This window comes from Hylobates moloch, unplaced genomic scaffold (genome assembly GCF_009828535.3).
Source record: "Hylobates moloch isolate HMO894 unplaced genomic scaffold, HMol_V3 SCAFFOLD_22, whole genome shotgun sequence".
Taxonomy (NCBI): Eukaryota; Metazoa; Chordata; class Mammalia; order Primates; family Hylobatidae; genus Hylobates; species Hylobates moloch.
In genome coordinates this window covers 9,180,652-9,200,408 of record NW_026652297.1, presented here as the reverse complement: position 1 = coordinate 9,200,408, position 19,757 = coordinate 9,180,652, and the positions used below count along the sequence as shown (strand labels likewise).

The 19,757-nt window shown below is 43.5% G+C and overlaps 1 protein-coding gene across 1 annotated transcript in view; it reads left to right on the top strand.

Annotated features, from left to right (window-relative positions):
- The first annotated feature begins 4,040 nt into the window (after positions 1-4,040).
- Positions 4,041-19,757, top strand: part of ZBTB38 (zinc finger and BTB domain containing 38) — an 81,293-nt gene continuing 65,576 nt past the window's right edge. The window contains exons 1-2 of the mRNA XM_032144211.2: positions 4,041-4,424; positions 5,494-5,568. The gene's annotated coding sequence lies outside the window, so the exon portion shown is untranslated. The remainder of the gene's footprint in view (positions 4,425-5,493; positions 5,569-19,757) is intronic.

Genomic DNA, 19,757 nt, shown 5'->3' with positions numbered 1-19,757 from the left:
AAAATTAAAAAAAAAAAAATCAGGCCGAGCATGGTGGCTCATGCCTGTAATCCCAGCACTTTGGGAGGCTGAGGCAGGCAGATCACCTGAGGTTGGGAGTTCAAGACCAGCCTGACCAACATAGAGAAACTCCATCTCTACTAAAAATACAAAATTAGCCAGGCGTGGTGGCACATGCCTGTAATCCCAGCTACTCGGGAGGCTGAGGCAGGAGAATCACTTGAACCGAGGAGGTGGAGGTTGTGGTGAGCTGAGATTGTGCCATTGCACTCCAGCCGAGGCAATAAGAGGGAAACTCCATCTAAAAAAAAAAAAAAAAAAGACCAATTTGAAAGATAAAGGATTTGAATAGACAGTTCTCCAAAGAAGATATACAAGTGACCAATAAGCTCCTGAAAACACACTGAACATCATTAGTCATTTGTTAAATGTAATTCAAAATCACAATGAGATACCACATTGTACCCACTAGGATGGCTATAATAAAAAAGACAGGCAATAATAGCGTTGGTGAGGATGTGGGGAAATCAGAACCCTCATAAATTTCTAGTGAGAATGTAAAATGATGCAGCACTTTGGAAAACAGTCTGATAGTTTCTCAAAACGTTAAACATAGTATGATATCACTCAGCAATCCCACTCTTTCATGTCTACCCAAGGGACATGAATGCCATGTCCACACACAAAAAAAAACTTGCACATGAATATTCATAGCAACATTATTCATAACAGCCAAAAAGTGAAAACAACTCAAGTGTTCATCAACTAAGATTTGGATAAACAAAATGTTATATACCCACACAGTGGAATATTATTTGGGCATAAAAAGGAATGAAGTACTAAAATATTCTATGCCTTAGTTCATTTGCTGTTGCTTAAACAGAACACTTGAAACTGGGTAATTTATAAAGAAAAGAAATTCACTTCTTACAGTTATGAAGGCTGAGAAGTCCAAAGTCTAGGGATCACATCTGGTGAGGACCTTCTTGCTGGTGCGGACTCTCTGCCAAGTCCCAAGGTGACACAGGACATTACATGGCAAGGTGGCTGAGAGTGCTAGCTCAGGTCCCTCTTTTTCTTCTTATAAAGCCACAAGTCTCTCTCTTGTAATAACCCATTAATCCATTAACCAATTAATCCATTAATCCATGAGTAGATTAACCACCTCTGAAAGACCTCACCTCTCAGTACTGCCATATTGGAGATTAAATTTGAACATGAGTTTTGGAGAGGACAAATATTTGAACCATATATTGTATGATTCCATTTTTAGAAAATGTCCAGAAGAGGAAAATCTATAGAGACAGAAACTAGATGAGTGGTCATCTAGGGCTGGCAGGTGGGGACAAATGAAGAATGATACCTAATAAGCACGGTGTTTTTTGGGGTGGTGACAAAAAGTGTTAAAAAAAATAGGTTACAAATTACATAATTCTGTAAATACACTAAAACCCATTGAATTGTACAATTTAAGTGAGTGAACTTTATGGTATGTAAATTATACCTTAATAATTTTTTTTAAAGAGAGGGAATGAAATGAGAGAAATCTAAGTCAACAAGTATAGACAAGTCTTCCAAGGAATTCCTTGCATTCATAAAGGTTTGGTTTTAATTACCAGCATTTAACTGCATTTGTTGTAGCAAAGGAGGAGGATGCTCCACTTCACGTAGAGACAAGGGAAATGCCATTGTACTTACTTCTCTGTATCTCCAAGTGGATATTTTTCCTAGTTCTCTGATTTTATTTTCACTGTTAGTATCAACCCCAGAGCGTATAACCCAAGAATCTGTGTCTCACTTAAGCTTACTGATCATTTCTGCTTCTTTTCTTTATTTTTCTGTTCACATTATCCTGATAGGATGCAGGGTGAAGAAATAATCAGCCTCTGTTCATCTTATTAGAGAAATAAATACCTGTGTATATGAAGCAAGCAAGGCCACTGAGTCTTTGGGGAAACAGAGCAGGGAGGTGCCCAGAGGCATTTTCTGCAGAGAAGGAAGAAAAGAATAAACAAGTCTTCTGCCAAAAATGCCTGGAACTTAAAGCGATTTCCTCAGCCCAAGATCAGGCTGTGTGCAGACGCTGACAGTGAACCTGATCAGTTGCTGCTGCTCCCTTGATTAAAAGCATGTGGCTTTCTCTCTTGTGAAATTCACCTCTATAAATTCCACCTGCCTAGGGATTCAAACTACATGGAACAAGTGCAGTTCCTCAGAGTGGCAACTGGCAGAGCTCCCAGGAACAAGGTAGAACTACACAATGTCCCAGGCATCAGAGGCATAGATTGCCTGAGCCAGGGAGAGTGGTCTCTGTGACCTGACACCCCACCCACAGTGGGAAGGAAAGTTGTGGGTGTGTTATCGAGGAGGCCTCCACAAGGGGCTGGAAATTCCTGATTTTGTCTTCCTCTTGGAATGAGACATTTACTCTAAGAGAATCATGGAAAAGTACAAACCACAGAATCATAAACCACAGAGGGAGAAGCTACCTCGTAGGTCATTCTTATGCTGGGCCCAGATACCCTGATAAGCAGATGTTCTCTTCTCGCCACCCCTCCTCGCCTTTGCTTGCCCACAGCCATTGCCAGGACTCTTCCTCAGGCCCAGAAAGGCAGCTGATTCCTGGTAGGAGGGCACTAAGAGTAGAAAGTAACTACCATTGTCAGGTCCAGATCCGTTCCCAATCCCTTCTCACTCCTCCTGCACTCTAAAACCACACCACAGTTCCAACTCTTTTTCTGAGTCCGGAGTCTTTGAGAGTGCCGTCATGTCCTTCTTCCTGTAGCCTTCTTGTCCACCCCAGATGGACTGACCCTCCCACCTACATCCATGAGGCCAGAAGGCAACAAAGACAAGCGTGGACTCTGGCTCACGCCAAGGTACTCTGTCCCCCGTGGCTCTCAGATTTTGCATCTACCACATGCCACAGGCTTGCGTCCATCCGACCTCCCTAGTTTCTCATCCCCACTTGAACCTGATGACTGACTCGCCCTCCTGGCCACACTGAGTAAGCCACCCACTTGCCAAACCTCAGACCTGGTGTTGACGCAGTAAGAAGGCATGAGGCCCATGTTGCTAGAACATTCCTAATTGTTTCACTGTTTCCTTGTAGGATGTGGTTTCAAGTCCCATCTTTATCTTTGTCTCCTTTCTCCTGGCCAGGGTGCCCTTGGTCAATATTCCTTCATTCACTCCAGTCACTCAGCACCATGATTAAGAAAACAGGATGTGAGATTAGATGATCCAGGCTCTGCCATGAACTAACTAGCTGTGAGGCTTTAGAGAAGTGTCTTAACCTCTCTGAGCATCCATTTCCTCCTCTATGGCATTAGGAATATTAATAGTACCTACCTCACAGCTTTTTTGTTGTGATAATACCAATAAATGAAATAATCTTCACAAAGCACAGAGGCTTGAATGTTCACTCTAAGTATTTAATGTGTCCTTTACTATTTTATTTTACAATTATCATTCCTTAATTCATCATATAATTACCAAGCCCCATGCCAGGCACTGAGATATAAATAATCCCTTTAAAGAGTGGTCATGTCTTAAATCCAGGAAGAGCTAGTTCATGTTGGCACCCAGGGTAGGAAGTGAAGCCCAGGGCCACAGCACAGAGGCGGAGGAGAATAGACACTGACCACCAGGAGCTGCCCGGGGATGGTGACAAAAGTGCCTTCCACCTTTCCGCATCTCTTTCAATACCACTGCAACTACTTGAGTAAGGTGGGCACCACATAGAAGAAGGGGGATGGCAGAGGGGCAGTGAGAGGTCCCCAGGGAAACAGCCTCTTTTTCCTTGCTTCTCTGACGGAGCACGGCCATGCCTCTGCCATGCAGGAGGGTGATGTCCTTTGGGGAGGCCTTGTTGAATCTGTCTGGGGCTGTTCCGGAAGTAGGAAGGGCGGTTGGGGGTGGGGAGACGGCAGGAATGTTCTCCTGGCCTGCTGGTCTGTGCCGGCGAGTGTGCTGAGAGGAGGGCCTCTGGACATCAAAGGTTCCTTTTGTCCCCTTCCGAGTGGCAGGGCAGCCCAGCCCGGGCTGCTGGCGATGACTCAGGCCTGGCCCTGACGTCACCCACGCCCGGCCACTGGCCTCCCTCTGAAGCCAGGAAACTAGTTGGGGAGTGGCACTCGCAGCTGCAGCAAATCTCAAAATAAAGAGGCAACGGCCTTTCTCTTTCTCTCCATCTCCCTATAGCACACCTTTTATTTCTTTTCTTCTTTTTTTTAAGCCTCACGAAAGATTTTACTTGTAGATCAACTTTCAAAATGTAGGAAGTCAGAATGGGTGACATCATCAGAAAAATATGTGGAGCTGATCACCACAAGAAGTGAAGAACCCAGAGCATGAAAGCGGTTGTGACTCCTGGGCCCAGGGAGTTGACAGCGTCTGGGCTTCAGAGGAGCCAGCGCCTCCGAGTAAGTGAAGGCCCACTTTTGGCCCCCCCTCACTCAGCGCCCTTCACCGTAGGGCGCCATCTTGTTCCCTGACGCCTACAGCTTGCCAAGCCCCAGCCCAGAGTTGGGAGTAGGGACTGCATTTGGGAGACCCTCTAAATACGGCCCCAAAGGGATCTGATATCTCTCTTCTCCACAGGATCAGAAAAGAATGCAAAAAAAAAAAAAAAAAAAATACTAAGACGGAAACCCTGGGGAGAATGACCCAACTGATGCCTTTCCCTGTCAACCCTCTTGTTTTGCCTCCTCTTCCTCCCCTCACCTGAGTACTCCGTTTCAGACTGTCAGAATGTTTGTCCAGAGTTCTGGATTGTTTGCTTCCTAGATCTTATACTGAGCGATCAGACATAAAAATAAACCCTGTTCTAGGCAAATACGTGTCCTGTGCCATCAAATGGTATTTTCACACTGAACCTGGTAAAATATGACAGCCCTGGTAAAAAGATGTACACAATTGTGCTGCCTTTACTGAGCACGTTTCTGATTGTTCTGTGTATGAACCTGCATTATCTTATCACCCTGTTTACAGAGGACTTATTTTCATTCCTACTTGTGCCATCGTATCTGGGATGATATTAAACGCAAAGACACAATGTGTCTGTTTTAACTTTGTCTAAAAACTCATAGTTCTTTACAAAGCCTATAATTTCACGACCTCTGGAAGTTCGTACCCAAGAAAGTTAAGTTCCCAAGAGAAAAGTTTTGACATATACATGAGAACAGCACGTAGGCATAGAAATCATACCCTGATTTTCCTGGCTTCTAAGTCATCCCCTGAGTCAGCATCTAGTCTTCGTATAGCTGACGTATCAGGGGAGATCTGTTCTTCAGAAATTCTATGTTAAAATGATTGGGAGCGGAGAGGCGTAAGTCTCATTTTAAAGGCAGTAAGGAAGCTTGCCATTTACTGGAAAACAGTGGCATATTCCTTTGTAAATGGACAACTCCCTTTGGAAATTAACTATCACACACTAAAATATCTGTTTTATAGGCCTTATGTTTTACTTTTTGTTTTACTTTAATATATTAGGTTGTCTTGAAGTGAGGCTCTGCTGTAGTCCTGTTCTTCTGGCTCTAAGATCTGAATGTTGTGACCACTAATTTGGTAAGTGTCATTTGTCCCCAACAGCTACTTAAATTTAAGTCTCCCAATTCTCCTTTTTTAGTTTGTGGTAAGATTTAAAGAAAAGGGGAAAGGGCACAGAGATTTCTGTACACAATGATAACAGCTATATCAAAAAGGATATTAGGATAGGCTAATTGTTATAATAGAACCCCAAATCTATAATGGCTCAAACACAATAGTTTATTGCTTGCTCATGTAACAGTACAGGTCAGTGGGGCAACTGTCTTTCATGCATTCATTCAGAGACACAGGTAGAGAGGGGCTTTGCCTTCTGCAGCATGTGGTTTTCAAGGTCGCCTAGAGGTGTCTCCACTCCTCAGTGAAGTAAGAAAAGAGCATGAAAAAGTGCACATGGGAGTTTTTTATGGGCTCTGCCTAGTGGTGCGTGTTATTTCTACTCACATTCCATTGGCTAAAACTCTATCACATGACCACAGCTACCCACAGAGGAGTCTGGGAAATGTAGTCCCTGGTGGAGCAGCCACTTAGCAGTGACAGCTCTGGAGGGTTTCTGAAGAAGAGGTAGTTCTCTCTGGCACAGCACATAAAAGAAACTTGGAGACACTCAAGGATAAAGTTGCATAGAAACAGTGGGAGAAGTAAAAAATTATCCACATTTAGATTTTCCTGACTGACACTCTTAGGTAACATCTGGCCATGAGGGCAAGACGCAATGGATGAGATTTCTCAACACCTCTGTCCATTATGACCCTAAGCCTTTATGTGAGCACCATCATGTTGCCCATGGCCAGTGAACCACGAAGGACATTTTCCTTATTTCCTTCTCCTTATTTTTCCTCTCAGGATCCTCTTGGTCTAGGACTATACTGGCGCTGTCTCCTTCCTGGATCTAGTCATATTAGTTGGAATTGTGACAGAATTCTGCTCCCCCAACTATGAGCCCCAGTGGTCTATAGGAAAGCTCTTGACTTCCTTAGCTCGTAGTTTTCTCTGCTCCTGGAGGCTTTGGAAATGTATCCTACCTGATCTGCTCCAGGTCTTGGGATACTTGATCAGGGGAAAATTCCCTAAGATGAGACCTTTAAACCAAGTTATTAGAGAAACTGTTTTTTCTTTTCTTTCTTTCTCTCTTTTTTTTTTTTTTTTTTTTTTTTTGAGACAGAGTCTCACTCTATTGCCAGGCTGGAGTGCATCGGCATGATCTCAGTTCAGTGCAACCTCTGCCTCCCAGGTTCAAGTGATTCTACTGCTGCAGCCTCCCGTGTAGCTGGGACTACAGGCGCGCACCACCACACCCAGCTAATTTTTGTATTTTTAGTAGAGACGGGGTTTCACCATGTTGGCCAGGATGGTCTCGATCTCTTGACCTCGTGATCTGCCAGCCTTGGCCTGCCAAAGTACTGAGATTACAGACATGAGCCACCGCGCCCAGCCGAGAAACTTTTTTTTTTTCTTTGAGACAGGGTTTCACTCTGTCACCCAGGCTGGAGTGCAGTGGCACGATCACGGCTCACTGCAGCCTCAACTTCTCAGGCTCAAGCGATCCTCCCAAGTAGCTGAGACTACAGGCATGTGTCACCATGCCTGGCTAATTTTTGTATTTTTTGTAGAAATAAGGTTTCACCGTGTTGCCCAGGCTGGTCTTGAACTCCTGGGCTCAAGCAATCCACCCACCTTGGCCTCCCAAAGTGCTAAGATAGCAGGCATGAGCCACCGGGCCCAGCCGAGAAACATTTAAAAGTAGACTAAAAAGTCTCAGGCTGGGGCTATTAATGCTACCCCAAAAGATGTGATATAGATGTCTAGCTTTTTATTTTCAGGAAAAGTTTCAAAACATTTACTGAAATAACAAGTGGTAAAGTTGTAAGCTCTATTTGGAGAACTTTTAATAAGTTTAACATTTTATGTAACCTTCTAACCATTGTTGATGTTGGTGAAGTATTCCCCTCATTGGTAAATATAAACCACATGATGGATGCCTTGTGATGCCCCAGACTTAAAGGTGTGAAATAAAAATGAACTCAAGTCTTTGCCTGAGGTGCCTGGTACCTAGTTCTCTAGTTTTGTCAATATCTGACTAAACACTCTGGTTTCTAATTGACTTTTGCCCCTGGACTTGACCTTTCTGGCACCCACATCCACACCCTGAAGAGCATGTATTGTCTATTGTGTAGGGATACCTGTTACTGGCCAATTTGCCACAGCTTCTCAGATATCTGACAGAGGCTGATGCCTGGCCTACTCTCCTGTTACTGCTGCCTAGCCTCTGCCCAGTCCCCTTACATTAGGATGGAGCTGAGGAGGAATGGAATAGAATAACAAGATGAGTTGCTGCAAAAATACTTCAGCCTCTGAAAGTCTGTCTTTCCAAGTTGTTAGGAACTGAAAGTGTCTATTGATCGGGATGCTGGCTGGGCTAGTGGTGTGGGCTAGTGGTGTAAGCTAATGATAAGACCAGGTTGGGCTGGGCACGGTGGCTCACGCCTATAATCCCAGCACTTTGGGAGTCCGAGGCGGGTGGATCACTTGAGGTCAGGAGTTCAAGACCAGCCTGACCAACATGGTGAAACCCCATCTCTACTAAAAAAAAATACAAAATTAGCCAAGCATGGTGGTGCGCACCTATAATCCCAGCTACTTGGGATGGCTGAGGCAGGGGAATTGCTTGAACCTGGGAGGCAGAGGTTGCAGTGAACCGAGATCACACCATAGGACTCTGGCCTGGGCAACAAGAAAGAAACTCCATCTCAAAAAAAAAAAAGACCAGGTGAATGGGGAATACAGTGCCTGCTAGAAGGGCGCAGTTGAAGGAATAAGTTAAGAATATGTGCCAGATTTCAAAAGCTGGAGCCAAATGGGGATGATGTGTTGCTGGAAGTCCTAGCCTAACAGAGTCTTTCAGGAAGGGCAGAGCCAAAGGTCTCAGTCAACATCAGGGTCCATTCATGTGGGAGAGTGGCTAATCACAGCTTGCTAATTTCAACTACCATCTGTTATGACTCCTCAAAGCACTAAGTATGCAGGAGTTGACATATGAATGGTGTTAGGGTTGGGGGAGGGGGCCAGCCTCCTGATTTCTAATTTCTAGCTGCATATTACTACAGGAAAGGGAGTGAGACCACCACATCAGGTACCAGAATTTCACTACTGTCAACACTTGGTGTTTGAAAGAAAGCCATAGATCCCTGTGACCACTGGATGCTGAGTGACCTCACAGACAACACCAGCAAAGCAGGATTGTGTACAAACACACATTTTGTAAATATTTTGATATTTGACATTTCAAAAAAAGCATCAAAGTAGACAGCCTGGGAAAAGTTAGACTTTGTTGAGCTTTCTCAACCTTAATTTTGTGTTTTGTTATTTTTTTCTATTTTAATTTCACATGGGAGTAATAATTCAAATTTGAGGCACTATAGTCTTTTCAGAGCTTAGGTCATCTAAAGATCTGAGCCTGGCCTTGTTGAGCCATGATGAGCAGATGTGGACTGAGCACACAGTCTCATACAGGCAGCTCTTACACTAGTTGAGTATTTTAATCCCTGAGGTTTTAGAATTGTCATAGCACAGATGTGCAAGCTCCTTTCTCCCCATGGGTCAGCATCATGAATGTTCTGTCACTGTCCTTAGAGAGTTTTGCAGAAATACCACATCATATTCACCAAAACTAAGAATTCATAGTAATAGGGCTTTATAATTTCTCACACTGAAATCCCCTAATTTCTTGTCAAGAACCAAGTTGGAAAATACCACACTTCAGAGTTTTGTTTTTAACTCAAGAAGCTTCTGGTTTTCATCAGAACTTTAAAGCTCCCTCCTACCTCCAAAATTGTATTGTTAGAAAATGTAATGCTGAGACTCTGTAAGAATAAGTAGGTGATATATGCAAAATGATTTGGGCAACTTAGAAAAGTGCATGTCAAGGTAAACTGTTGATAAAGGCTGGGCGTGCTGGCTCACGCCTGCAATCCCAGCACTTTGGGAGGCTGAGGTGCGCAGATTGCTTGAGGCCAGGAGTTCAAGACCAGACCAGCCAACATCGTGAAGCCCTGTCTCTACTAAAAATACAAAAATTAGCTGGGCTTGGTGGCACAGGCCTGTAATCCCAGCTTCTTGGGAAGCTGAGGTATGAGAATTGGTTGAACCCAGGAGGCGGAGGTTGTGGTGAGCCACGAATGGGCCACTGTACTCCAGCCTAGGCAACAGAGAAAAAAAAAAAAAGTGTTGATAAAAAAATAATCATCATAATTATGGTCAGTATTGGTGCTTTGACTTTTGATATTATTATTATCTTTATTTTAAGGATTTTTTTGTCTTTCTAAATTGACTTTCATCTGGGATCCTTAGCACCACTTCTAACTAGCCAAAGCATGTTTGATTGTAGGCCAAACTCCCTACGGAGAGGCTTCTGATCTTACTCACAGGGATATTTAACCTGGGGTTCACTGAAACCTTTGAGGAAGGATGGATGAGTCATCTGTCTGCCAAAAGAAGATGATTCCTGGCATTCTATGGGGCTCCCAGTGCACTGGGACAAGGAGGCTTGGAAACTACTCCATGGAGGCATTGACCTTGGGTAGTGCCTTCCAAGCCAGAGTGGAGAGAGTGGACCCCTCATCTTTGTCCAAAAGAGCATTAGTATAGCCCCTCACCCCAACGCCACCCCATTCTCTCCTCTTTAAAAGGAGAGAAGAATATATACAAGAAAAAATTGGAAAAATTACATCAAAATGTTAAAAATTGTTGAGATGGTATTTTATGTGGTGTTTTGCCCCCATTTAACATTATGTTGTAAACATTTTACCAAATCACTAAATGGTCTTTGAAAACATGATTTTTTAATGGCTGTGTTTCCATTGCACTGATACATTTTAATGTATCAATTTTTTGTTGTTGGACATTTTGATTGACTTTAGTGTTCTACTATTTTTAAAGTTTCTAATGCATATTAGGGAATTGGCCCCTAGAAAGGTACCAATGTCTATTTCAAAACCTTGGTCTTTTTTAGTTTCTCACATTAAAATGCATGCTGCTAGGCCCCAGTGGTATTGGAAGCTCTGAGGAGGAGCCTGGGGAGATGCATTTTAATCTGCCCTCCCAATTCTTCTGCATTAATGCCTGAGAACTATTGACATGCTGCATTCAGTTCAACAAATACTCAGTTGGCAGACATTTATTAGAAAAAAAAATTAGGAAACTCTGAGCTAGTATATCTATGCCAGAATTTAACTTAAAGTCTTTTTTTGGCTTCTGATTTTTAGATTTTCCTTTAACTGTAATATGATGCAGTAAAAAGATTATTAGCTAGGGAATCAAGAAGCCGTATTGTACACATGAAATCACTGAGGCCCATAATGATTCATTTACTTCCTGGTGGTCACTCAGAGATTTAGTGGCAAAGGTTGAACTAGACAAAGGGCCCAGAGTCACCCAACCTTTAGGTAAGAGACAAAAGGCACCAATGAGAAGATTGACTCCTGAGGCAATGCCCTGCCTCAGCCAAGGAGCTCTTACCTGCCCTCAGATAGGCATGCCCGTACTTCAAGACACTCTTGGGCAGCCTAGACCTAGCAAGGGGCACACGTGCCCATCTTGGTCACCTAATGGGGCCAGACCATGGTGTGCCCTGATCCCTGAGGTGGTAGCACTGAAGAAGCTGGACCCAGGAGGACAGAGGGCAGCCGTGCAGGCAGCATCCATGTGATCAGCGCCACAGGAGCAGAGTAGGAGGTGGGATCTGGGCTCAGAAACCAAGACAGCGGAGCAGGGTCAGGGCAAGTGCCAGACTAAAATGTGTGGGCAAATTTGAGGTCAAGGCAGGGATGAGTTGAAAGGAAGACAAGCAAGAGCTAGAGGGGAACTGCAGAGGATTTGGCCTCAAGGATGGAGTCCCACTGTGTGACCTCACAGTCAGGGGAGGTACCTGCCGCAAGCCATGCCTGCCTTTTTAAATCTGAAAGGTGCTGTGTGCTGGGCTGCCTTCTGACAGCAGAAGAGTAGGAGCACAGCCTGAGAGGAGGCAGGCCGGAGCAGGAGGAACCTGAAAATGGAAATTTAGGAAACAATGGAAAAAACAATTATAGCAACAAAAAACCAATTTCTTTAAACTCTCACCATCCTCTAAGAGGAAGTCTGACTATTCATCCTGCCTGCATAACCCTGCTGAAACCCATCAACCCACACCCACTGATCACCTGACGGTGTCTGACTGCCTGGCTTCCTCTCATCCCACCACCTCAACTTCCAGAGCCCACCAAGGCATCACTTGACTTTCAAGTTCTGCCTGGACAGACTGCTCAGCTCCCTACCCGCCCCAGTTCATGTTCAGGTTCTAGAAATCAACTTTAGGTTCCTCCATGCCTACGTCTATGTCGATCTCCTGCAAAGGCACCTGGTGACACACAAGAGCCAGAACCCAAAGGAGCTCCTCCACAGGATCCTCCCAGGGCTTAGCCACCGGGGAATTTTGCTGATGATCCCCAAGCTTCACTGCCCCATGCAAGTCTCCACTATCTCAAGGGTATCCCTGTTCAGGATCACTACTCTCCTGATTCTTGGCCTCCTAGTCCAAACTCATGGCTCCAGGGTCATGATTAATAAGAGTTCTGGCAAAGTCTGCAACTTCCCTTGAACCAGAGGTACCCTGAATCAGATGGAGGGTCTTTCCAAGAATGGCTGGGCTGGTTCAAGTCTTTACTATAATGTTTGCCTTATGTAAAACCCATCAACTTGTTGTCCTGCACAACTTTCTTGAGTGAGGCACCTTCTGATACTCAGATGACATTCTAATTGCTCATGAGACCTGGACCCCTGGGCCAGGAAAGCCCATGTGGTGGTGACAGCAGTGCTTCCAAATCTCACCCACAGGAGACAAAAATAGGAGTTCCATGGCATCCAGACAAGGTGTCCACATGCTGCTGGAGAGTCTTGGGTGGTCACAGAGTACAAAGTTCAAGGGCAAAGATTGTTTAGTGGGTCCCAAGATTTGACAAGTGCCACTGGTGGTCCCACCCTTGCCTCTCTACATTGATTCCATGTCCCACTTCCTCTCACACTATGCTCATCATGATCTAACTTGAGAAGTCAAAAGTATTCACACAGCCTCTGGCCAAAGCTACAGGAAGACCCTGGCCCAGGCAAACTCTGTTCCTGCCCCACAGCTGTCATTTCACCTGCCCTACCCCATGGGAGCATGTGCCACTGATATCAAGTCTTCCTGCTGGGCCAAGAGGCACTGCCTCAAAGAGGCTCAGCATCCCCAGATAGCAATGTCCCACCACTGCAGTCAGGAGCAACTGGGCAAACCCGAAGACTCAGCCCCCCATCCAGAGAGACCATCCCATTTTCCATCGCCTAAGTGCCAGACAGCCCAAACTGCTGTGTAGACAGCTACCAGGAAAACTGGAGCAATGAGAGACATCTGAGGTCACCCCAGCTAAGCTCGGAAGGCCACAGAGCTTAACTGCCTTCTTGACTGTGGCCCATCAAAAGGAGCCCCGACACATCTAGTAGATGGCTTAAATAAAAAATACTGAGGTTACCAAATGCTGGCAAACATGTGGGGACACTGGATCTCTCCTACATTGCAGGTAGGAATGTAAAATGGTACAGCCACTCCAGGACACAGTTTGGCAGTTTCTTATAAAAGTTAAACATATACTTACCACATGATCCAGCAATCCTACTCATGGGTATTTACACAAGAGAAATGAAAACTTATGTTCTCGCAATAAACTTTACAAGAACATTTATAGCAGCTTTATTTGTAATACCTAAAAACTGGAAAATAGCCAAATGTTTTTAAGCAAGTTAGTGGGTAACACACTGGTACATCCACACCTTGAAATACTATTCAGCAATAAAAAGGCATGTGCTCTTTACATACAATTCAAATGGATCACAAGGGCATTATGCTGAAAGCCAATCTCAAAGAGTTACATGCTACATGATTCCATTTAGAGAACGTTCTTGGACTGACAAAATTACAGTGATAGGCCAGGCACGGTGGCTCATGCTTGTAATCCCAGCACTTTGGGAGGCCGAGGCAGGAGTGCCCAAGAGTTCGAGACCAGCCAGGGCAACACAGGGAGACCCCATCTCTACAAAAACTTAAAAAACTAGCTGGATATGCGGGCGTGCACCTGTGGTCTCAGCTACTTGAGAGGCTGAGATGGGAGGACTGCTTGAGCCCAGGAGTTTGAGGCTGCAGTAAGCCATGATTGTGCCATTGCACCCCAGCCTGGGTGACAGAGCGAGACCTTGTCTCAACAAGCAAAAAAAAAAAAAAAAAAAATTACAGTGATAGAGAACAGATCAGTGGTTGTCAGGATGGGTGTGATTATCAGAGGAGGAGCACAGGGAACTGTGGTGGTGACTATTCTCTATTCTGATGGTGATGGTCATTACTCCAGCCTGCACATGTGATACGTTGCATAGAACTGTAGACATACAGGTACACACACACACACAGAGTGCACGTAAAAACTGGCAAAATCACATAAGACTGTATCTGCATTTATTTCAACTATACCAGCGTCTGTTTCTTGGTTTAGCCCAAGTACTACAGCTATGTAAGACACCACTGGGGGAAGGTGGAGAAAGTAGACACTGTATAACTTCTTGTACATCTTATGCTATTTCACAAAAAAGGTATTAAAACTTTTTAAAAGTTTTTAAAACTATGTTTAAAACAGGGTTTTCCCACCTTGAGGAGGGGGATTTATCCCCTGGCTTCTCCTTTATGAGCAACTCCTGCTATTTATTTTGCCACCTTCTAACTTGTGGTTTGAAGTCTACAATGTCCTGCTGGCTTTGGCCGCACCCTCTGCTTCTCAGAGACTGACAGCCCATCTCAGATGGAATCAAAGCTCAAGTATGCCAGCACTGAATGTGAATGTGCCCCATTTACCCCTCCCTGAGAACATAACTTCAAAGCTAGGTAGATTCAGATCTAAGAAATGGTCTCACGGTGAAAATTGAGGACAAATCATCCTTCTCAACCCTGTGCAGTAATTTCTTTTCTGGAACGACTCTTTGCTCTGCTCTTCATACAGATTATACTCTTCACCTTCACCAAATGGGCCCTCCTTTAATGGAAGGAGATTAACCCTTCTTTGCCCCCTTTCAATCTCATTCAGCTGAGGGCTTTCTTTTAACAGCGCTGCTGTCTCCGGGCCTTGTGCCACAGCTGAATGCTACAGAGTGAGATGGCTGCCTTCTCTTTGAAGCATTTATGTCCCTGTCAAATACCTTTTTGCCAGACTTGGCCCTGGAAAGACAGTTTTGAAATTAAATTTATTGTGAGCTGCCTGGGTTGGCAATATGGAATTGCACAAGGCCATGGGCATTTAGGTCAAGAGGGACTCGCTGCACTCACCACCTTCGGAGCCCTAGCTTAATGAAACGCGAGCTGTATTTACTCCCAGGTTCTGCAGAGGAGTCCCCAGCATCACCTAAGATGGAGGCTGAGCATATGGGCTGAAGTCTATGCGGCATCCTGTCCGGATGTGACAATACACTCACAAGCCACTGCTACCCCAGGACTGGCCTCAGCCCCCAGCTTCCATCCGTGCCTTAGTTATTAGAGGGACTCATCTCAAGAGACCATGATGAGAGGGACAGCGATGCGCATTTCTCGGGCCTGGCTGTGAGCTGGCAACCAGGATCGTGTGCTAGAAAGGTGACAATTTTAATCGTTGACTTTCTGTAGTCGTTGGTGAAGCTCATAGTTTTGCACCTTTTAGTTTCACAACCATACTGAACAACGGAAAATGAAACCTGCAGCTTATTTTTAGCCGTTCATGCTAAATCATGAGATTTTTCTTTGCAAACCAAAGAGGATAAAGGCTACTTCAGCAGGCTAAACTTAGTCTATTGACTTAATATAGCAATCAAGTCTGGTTCTCTGACAAGTCTCAAGTGACATTGAGAAGTTCCAGGTGATATTTTGGCCAACATTGACTATTTTGCTTAAAATTATATTTAGTTGAGTTTTGTTTTTAGTTAAACAAATGTAGTATGATATTTTCATCTGAGAGGAATTGGAAAACATGTTATAAACCCTCCATTCTGTCATTTAGTCATTAATTCAATTAACCTATAACTATTTTTAAGTATCTGACAGCTTAGAATTTTTTTTAATTGAGCCAGTGTGTTGAATTACAAAGAGCAGGATGCTAGAAATTAAGGAATATGACTTCTATGCTCATTGCTGAGGCCTTTATTTAAATACGACCCTTACTCTCTTTGAACCTAATTTTCTTCTCCCTCAAAGAAATGGTTTAGATGGCATTTTCTAAAGTGTCTTCCTTGTCCTTTAATTCTGTGAAACACGCTCTGCCACTGAGGGCCTGAGGAAATGTTGAGGTATTCTTTGGGGGCTGTGGCAGTGTTGTCAGGCCACTTTTATTTCTGTCTCCTCTTTCCCTGTTCTAGGAGAGACAGGTTTACACAAAGCACTGTGGTCTGCTTGCCAGACAACTTGTGGCTCCCCTTGGTAAACAAGTGATTAAGTACTTGAAAGATTTTCATAGAGATTTTCAGCCCCCAAGCCCATTCCTTAACTCCTGAAACAAGTACTTTAACTTTAGGAAGTGGCTTCATGATACAAAGCTGAGGATCCCACTGGTAGTGGTAGAGAAAGGACTCCGGAGTTTGGTGTTGGTGAGTCCAAAACATCCTCAGTGAGCCTCTCCATGGTGTTAGGAAATGCTCTAGTGCCCTGGAAGATACAAAGATCTTGCAGGAAGCAAGCCAGAGACATGGGCCTAGGTAGATAATTCAATACAACCAAAATGTATTGTGCTTTTATCTTTAGTCGAAAGGAGTTAAAGACTCACTGAGGCTTGTTAAGCTTCTCTGAGAAGAGGTGCGTTGTTGTGGCCCTTTCTGAGCTGCAACGTCATGTATCTGAGAGAAGAGAAAGCAAGTAAATTTATTCCCAGGTTTAACTCTTGAAATATTTGTTGCCCAGGGTGTGAAGAAAGATACAAAGAGAAGATTATGCTCTCACATGAGGTGGATTTTTATGGATCTGTAAGAATTCTTACTTTTTTTTACCTTCATTTATATCCCCACCTTCCCTTTTCAGCCTAGTTGCTAGTCTCTCCAAAAAGATGAAACTCTACTTCCTTGCTGAATGTGTTTTGGCAATTCAGAATCTAGAAGGCCCTGTTGTTTCACTTGCTCTCCATCTGGTGCGTGACAAGCAGTCATGGCAGAAAATGAACTTGTGATTGGGTAGTAGGAATGGGCACTCAAGGTCATATTCATGCCATGTTTCAAATGCACTGAGAAATGAAAGCAGCAACTATTCAGTTGCTAAAGCCGATGTAGTGATTTCCATAATGGTGATGACATCTGTTGAGGATGCTCCCACAGGAGGATTTGAGTTGGGTTAGGATGGGTTGAGATGTTGTCCACCACAGTCTGCCTTGCAGCCTATGTCATTTGCCACTTTTCCTTGGTTAAAAAACACATGGTTTACAGTTCCCTTTTCCTTCCAGCTCTTTCCTGGAGGGTAACCCCAGTTTGGTCCACAAGGCTTGCTGCCCAATCCTTGCCAACAGATGTGTACTCCTTTCTCACGTCCTACACAGATGCTAATGGATGGACGTGAGGACGCTCGTGTATAAGAACTGGAGAAGGTTTCCTGGAGTTCAGAATCCTCAAGCATGTCATTCACCCAACCCTCCATTCTACTACCTATGAGCATTGAGCAAGATAGTCTTCCTCTCCCATTCCCAGGTGGGGTGGAGCTGGTGGATTAGAAAGCGTCCTTTGAGAGCCATCTTGTTGGCATGTACACTTACTGCAAATGAAGCAGGATAGTCAGCTGGCCACGTACACCAGAAGGCAGGAGACTTGGAGTCCAGCTCTTGGCCTACTTGACCTAGAAAACAAGCTGGGCTTGATTTTTTAGAATCACAAACTTTTAGAACTAGAAGGGACCCAAGACAGAGGCAAAATGAACAGATGATAACAGAGTCATTAAAATGATTTTAGTGTTTAAATCATTTTAATGAGAAAATAAAACAGTAAATTTGGTTGAGGAAAATCTCTTACTTCAAAATTAGGCTTTTTAAAAGTCCATTTAAAAATATGTTGGAAAAAAATCATAATAGCTACTTAGGTTATCTGTTCAGGAGAAAAATACTATTTGTGAGTTGCAAGTAGGTCAGTTTCAGCCAGGCATAGTGTTATGAGCCTATAATCCTAGCTACTCAGAAGGCCGAGGCGGGAGACTCAACTGAGAGTTCAAGTACCACCTGGGCAACATAGCGAGACTCTGTCTCAAGAGAACCCAAAACCAAACAAACAAAAGAGAACAGGCTAGTCTGATTGTTACACTGATTTTTCTTTAACTGATCATTTAGAGTAGAACACTCTAACAACCTGATAACAAATTTATTCACAAATGCTGAATACATTGGGTGTAAAAGGAAACTGGCTATAATTTTTAATATAGTGAAAGGCTGCATTAATAATAAACTCACTTATGAAGTGTGTGATCTTGGGCAAATCATTGGATCTCTCTCAGCCTGTTTGGTCACCTGTGAGAGGGAAAAAACTAGACTCCACTAGGTTTTAATAACTACATTTCAAGTGGAAATGTATTTGTTAAAATAAACATTCCATCTGAAATATATTTATGTCATTTATTTTCATTTATTTTGCTTCATAAAATATTTTTTGAATTATGGCAAATCTCCCCCTAAAATACTTACTCTGCTTTCTACACTTAACTTTCCAACATGGTCCATCTGATTCCTCCTCTTTCATTGTGTCTTTTCCACCTGCTGGGCCCAGCCTGTCTCCAGCTGGTGGCATCCTAGGTTCCTACAGTTCCCAGGTCCTGGAGGGTAGAGGCTGATTCATATAAACAGAGGTAGTCAGGGCTCCAGGGAGATAGAGTCCTCTACCAGGTGTCTGCACAATAAGAAGATTACTGACATCAGGGATGGAGTGTGGACGTAGAAGGAAGTTTTATCCTCTTAAGATTGGTGGAAAGACGTAGACTTTGCAATCAATCAAACTTAGGTTTGAATCCTAAGTCTGCTATTTACCGTGTGTAATCTCTATTAGTTCCTCACCTAAAATTGAAGATACTCCGTTTGCAGGATTATTGGGTTAGAATGAAATAAACATTGGGCATGTAGCTAAAATATTGAGTATATAGTAGGTTCTCCATAAGGGTAGCTAGTATAGACTTTTTAGCTCTGATCAATGTGGAAGGCAGAAGTTCCTGCCCAGGTCTCTAGGCAAGATGTAGATGTTCAAAGTAGCATTGAACTTTCTCAGAAATCCAAAGGCATTTTTGGTCATTGGTAAATTAAATCACCATGTTGTTTCCAGGACTAAATACGCTATAGACAGATGTAATAACCAACCTCATTAAAAAATCTTAAACTTTTTATATACTAAGAATTTAAACAAAAGTGTATTTGGTAAACACTTTTATTTTTCTTTTAATTTCAATTGGAATAGCCTAACCTGACAACAATGTACCCACAAATGTTGACTACCTCTATTAGGTGTAAAAAGAACCCAGCCATAATGTTTGATGTGGTGAACGGCATAAAGGAACATGCAAACTGATCCATATGTTTATAAACCAAGTATTCCTCTGGGACTCAGTGCCCTGACTTTATGTTTTTTTAAAACATAGAGAGTCGAGCTTTGTTCATACTTGAATTGTGTACATTGCATTAGCCATGCAATTTAACTTTAACCCACAGGACTGCAAAGAAAATTAGCTCAGCCTGCAGAACAACGAGACCGCGATCAAGTAAGCACGTTAATCGAAGTGAAAGGCTCGCCCCTCACTTCTCGCTCTGTCCTTCTCCAGCCTGTGCCTGCCAGATTATCTCGGGTTCCTCGTGTTTGACTCGTCAAAGTGGCAGAAACAGGCTAAAATGTTCACTGTGGAAAAGGGATTTGCCTTTTAAATTAATGTTTGTGCACATGCCCCGAGGAGGCTGATGAGAAGCACGCAATTTTTTTAAATCATAAGTGAATGCATACCCTTGCCACTAGTAATCATGACAAAGCTTAAGTAATTCAGGCATGAGCATGGTTTTCTGAAAGTATAAAACAGGATTTACTAGTTGAGAATGTCTGCATAAACAAGCTCATTGCTTTGAATATTTTCAACTATAGTTCACATTTGTTTAATCCAAGCAGGTCTGGTAAACGTACCACGTTTACTG